The following is a 5,382-nucleotide window of genomic DNA, read 5'->3' as shown; positions in this document are numbered from 1 at the left end:
TTTACAATCTGTACACATAACATCCCTGACCCAGGACCTCACATCGGATCAGGAACAACTCCCCAAATGAAGATAGTAAAAACCCTTTCACAGGGAAAAAAGGGAAGAAACCTTCATAGAGCAACAGAGGAGGATCACTCTCCCCAGATGGACAGAAGCAACAGATGTCATGTGACCAGAAAGAAATAACTTAACGGACCACAATCCATAACAGCGGAAGGAAGTAGAGAGGACGGGCATTAGCAGGCGCATGGCACGAGGCGGGACTTCCTCCAGACAGTCACGTCAGTGGTCCATCACTGCTCTTATACCCTTCATCCTTCAACTCCATCCCTTATCCTACATCCCTTCAACCCTTGACCTCACTTAACTTCTTCATTCCTCGACCCTAATCGCCTCTCACCGCATATCCCACCTGTAATGAATTAATGTCCCACTAATGACCACTACTAACTTTGCTTGATCTTGTCTTCGTCCTACACAGGATGTTCAACATATCAACATCTAGAAAACATTCATAGAGCTGCAACTCATGAACTGGTCACTACTCAACCTAGTATTGAAGAAGTGCTTTGTTTGTGCACGGATGCTTGATATTCTAATGTTGTAACTGAATAAAGGTGGATCCTACTTCTGGGATGACGTGGAAGTTAAACAGGCGTGTTGTTGAAGTAGTTAAATGTTTTAATATTCAAGTCCACAGGCATGGCTGTGAAAGGTATTTAAACAGACCTTTAGTCTGAGATGCAACGAGGGAGAAGACACTTGTGGTGAGTCCTCTTTGTCTCTTGGTGGAGGTTTTAGAGAACAGAAATAACTTTAATCTGATCTGTAGCTTTAAAAACTGCTATGAACTGAAGTGGTTGTTGTGATGGGGTTGAATGGTGTGGCATTTCCAGGTGATATTCCAGTTGTAGAGTTCTGAGAGTCAGTGAATCCTGAGCCATGCGTCCTGTTGTGGTGACTGCTGTCCTTCTTCTGGTGGTGCTGATGTCCATGTCGGCCTCTGCATGTAAGAACCAAACTGTCACTAAATATCTTTCTACACAGACACCAGGAACACTAAACTAACAGCACGTCTTGTTTTCTGTGATACAGGGACTCCTGAAGAAATGTGTCGGACCAAATATCCGTCCACAGCTTGTAGTAGGAATGGTAAAGGCTGGTACCAGACCAGGAAAAATGCGGGTGGTGGAACCCACTGCGTGAAGGTGTTCGATAAGCAGCGGTTGACTTTTGGCGATGCAGAGGTAATACAAACAAACACACGTTTGACCTCATCCATTTACCCAGAATAGAAATTGGCAAATCAATTCTTATAGTTTTCGCATTTTGAAAATAATTTTAAAAATCATAATGCTATTTTTTTCAAATTAAAAGCTTGAATTCAAACAAAAACGGAATCAGGAAAAGAAAAGAAAATGAGAAAACTCAGCAGACAAAATAAATCTTGTTGAATTGAAGTCCTCTTTATATCTTTGAGGGTGATCTTGTGTATTCTCCTCAGAGCAGAAGGGAACGTGAACATTCTTCAAGACTCCAGGGTCAGGAGAAGAAAGTTCACATCAGAGAGTTAGGATGCACCCATGATGAAGTGTTAGTAAATAATATGTATTTTTAATTACAGAAAGAATGTAGCAAGTACAAACGTGGACATCTGGTATCAATTACTAGCATTGTGGAGCTGTGTAAGGTGGAATGTATCATATGGAGGACCAATCGTTCAAAATATCATTACTGGATCGGAATGTATCGGGTAAGAAGTGAATGTTTCTGTTCAGTTTGTGCCTCTCATGTATTTACAATGAAATCACAGAAGAAAACGTGTTATTGAATTAAATGATGTTACTACTCTCAATAACTGTCCACCAAAGAAATCCACCAAAAGGCCCCTGAAACACATAGAAACATCCAACTGAGCTGTTTACAACTTACTGTGTACTTCTACCTCAGAGTAACATGTTGTAGTACTGCATTAACCTGGCTGACACATGTTACTGTTATGTTGCTGATTCACATTTGACTCAATGTAATAATTATATTTGATGCATAATAACTACTATTACTAGTTTTCTGAAGGTTTATATAAATATTGTACTGCACTGTTGTATTATTCTGATGTTTTATATATTTTATAATAACTAATATACTAACTTACAACAGTGATAACCAAAACCCTCGGCCCAGAATACCTCTGAGATGAAGTACAAAGAACAATATTTGTGTCTGATAACTTTTTTTAATCACATGGTGTGAAATGCAAAAACAAAATGTAATACTGTAATAGTAACATAGCTGTGCTGTTGCACTAGTGTAGTACTGATACAGTAAATATATTATTGAACAATATTATTCTGGTTACTTTGACTTCTTACAGTCCAGTGACTTAGTATCCAGGAGACAACTCCAATGCAAAGACACACGAGTCACACTGGAGCATCATCAACCAGCTGACCAGGGGATTGTTCATCTGATCATCATTATGTTGAGATGAAAAACACAGACCTTATGAATGTTAGTGCAGTAGTCATCCTCAGGTGATCATTGTTTGCTTGATTGTTTTCAGGGAAGATACGGATTAACTTGGACTGATCGGTCTGGCGACAGAAAATACGGCCATTGGGCTCGTGGCCAACCAGACAACTCTTGGGGTCGAGAGGGTTGTGTCGAGATGAACTATGGGGGTAAGTAAGCTAAAGACTCAGGAGGAGAGGTTATAACTTAACAGAGATGAATGTAGACTTCTGAACCTCAAGAAAAGACACTTTCATGACCCCTGGTGGATGACCAACTACATGCATGAAAATCATCTCACGTGATGCTACTCAGTCAATAATATGTATTCTGATGAACTTCCTACTCAAGTGAGAGTTATACACACAGGAGAGAGTCTGAGAATATTACGTGAGTCAGAAAAGCAAACGTAACGACTCACATCTGAAATGAAGACAGAGAGAAATAAAGAATCTCAGAGCTCAACATGATGAGAACCTTAACACATGAATTTACTTCAAACAATGATGTTAACAGAGGAATCGAGCTGAAACAAGTGCTTTAATAACCACAGATGAAGTCCCTTTTTAGAAGATGAGATCAATATAACAAGTTTTCCGTGAAGGACGAGGCCTATCAGGAGCATACATTATTATAGTATAATGCACTAAGTACACACATTTATAGCAAGTTCACATTGTGTTAAGACAACATGACAATAAGACACTTCAGTACCACCAACCCTGAAATCCTGTTCATCACATGACTGTTTTCTGTTTTACAGGCTGGGGACTCTGGAACGATACAAAGTGTTGGTATAAAAGACCATATGTGTGTGAAGTGTATTTCTGGTAGTTCAGAGTGAGACTCTAGTAGTTCAGAGTGAGACTCTAGTAGTTCAGAGTGAGACTCTAGTAGTTCAGAGTGAGACTCTAGTAGTTCAGAGTGAGACTCTAGTAGTTCAGAGTGAGACTCTAGTAGTTCAGAGTGAGACTCTAGTAGTTCAGAGTGAACATGAAGAGCTGCAGTTGGACGAGTCTTCTTCAACTGTGACCACTTCAAGCTTTCACATTTACTGCAATAAATATTCAGCATCATAAAGACATCTTGATGGCTCCTGTGTCTTCTCTGTTTGTATTCAGCTGTATGACAGTTGATCATCAGTCTTCATGTTTACTTATTTCCTGTTATTTTCATGGGCGCGAGTATGAAACATGAACACATACCAAGTATGTACTGCCCATGCTGGTTAGTGATCTCTGTCCATAAACAGGCCTTTAAAACACAGGAACTAAAAACAAGAAATACAAACTCTTATTCTAAATACTTGACTAAAGATCCAACATGTTCATGTTGAGAAGAATATTCTGAAAAGTAATAACCAAGACAATTAATGATATTTTTCTTAAACTTTGGCATTCAAGAGGCAAAAGTTTTTCTGTCGTAGCACATTTTAATCTCCAGAGGAGGAAGTGCAGACAGATGTAAAGAATACGTCCTTAACTGTACCACTACTCAGCACCCACAAGGTGGCGCTCCAACACCACATAAGTCAAAAGGCTCCTTTGACTCAAACACGTGCATATTTTCAATATTTATTCTGAAGGCAGTAATTTGTGCTTGTGTAAACAGGTGTCTATTCTATAAGCAGCTATTGCATAATAGTTGGTTGTCAGAAAGCTGACCAGCAAACGACTGGTTCATCACACCAACAATGTAATGAAATATGTAAAATCAGGGATAATAAAATGTGAAATGACAGACTTTGAAAGAGATCTGATGCATATGACCAGGGATACAGTGACAGACTACTACTTATAAGACTCTGGGAACCACAAGTAGCCCGGTGAGCTTAGCTCTCTAGTGGGGTAACATGGCACTATAAGCTCCTTAAGATTACGCTGCACTGTATTTTCTTTATATAAAGTCTCATTGTGTTTCTAAACCACAAGGTGGTGCCACTTTTGTATTTATTTGTGAGTCCCAACATCAGAAGTATTGTTGTGTCAGCGTTTCCATCCGCAACTGCTGAATGTAGGTCGCTTAGGAGAAGTAGTTCAGATGTTGTATTTAAAAACACAAACACATATTATTCGTAATACAAATTTGATCCCTTACATATTTAGTGTCACCTTTGGAATTGTGGGGCCGAATTAAGACTATATTTAGTTTTTGTTATTTCAATGTTAATTTCAAAAAGGGGGAAATGTAGAATTATTTTTTTTTGTGAATATATATGTATGTATATATATATATATATATATATATATATATATATATATATATATATATATATATATATATATATATATATATGCCTCTCTCTCTCTCTCTCTCTCTCTCTCTCTCGCTATATATATATATATATATATATATATATATATATATATATATATATATATATATATATATATATATATATATATATGTATATTTTTGTGTGTGAAATTTCAAAAATAATTAATTGTTATGAGTTGTGTATTATTACTATAACACACGCTAAAGAAATAATTAATTATGTTGTAATATTATTATTATTATGTAGTGTATTATAGTCGACATATGTGTGTGTATATATATATATATATATATATATATATATATATATATATATATATATATATATATATATATATATATATATACATATATGATGGAGGTGGATATGTTTACTATGTCGACTATAATACACTAACATAAATCATTATTTCTTACGAGATTTAACACACAAAAAAAACGATTTATATTTAAATACATGGCGCGTTAATAATTGGTATCCTTTATATGGAGGCTCTCTACGGGAAGTGACCCTCAGCTTTTCCCTCTCCCTCCCCCCAGTCGGACCAGCAGATTGACGTTGGCTGTTCCTTCTCCCCCCCCTTCCCCCCT

At 37.1% G+C, this 5,382-nt stretch overlaps 1 long non-coding RNA gene across 1 annotated transcript; it reads left to right on the top strand.

The window, feature by feature from the left end:
- Positions 1-739: 739 nt before the first annotated feature.
- On the top strand, positions 740-3,600 carry LOC137797028 (uncharacterized). The gene is made up of 6 exons (XR_011078643.1): positions 740-770; positions 900-1,012; positions 1,099-1,250; positions 1,628-1,756; positions 2,567-2,684; positions 3,278-3,600. It is a non-coding gene; the product is annotated as an uncharacterized lncRNA (long non-coding RNA).
- Positions 3,601-5,382: the final 1,782 nt, after the last annotated feature.

The sequence above is a fragment of the Clinocottus analis genome, unplaced genomic scaffold (genome assembly GCF_023055335.1).
Source record: "Clinocottus analis isolate CAN_PGR_092001 unplaced genomic scaffold, fCliAna1.0.p SCAF_10, whole genome shotgun sequence".
NCBI lineage: Eukaryota > Metazoa > Chordata > Actinopteri > Perciformes > Cottidae > Clinocottus > Clinocottus analis.
The sequence above is the reverse complement of the archived record's forward strand: the minus strand, read 5'-3'. Positions and strand labels throughout refer to the sequence as shown.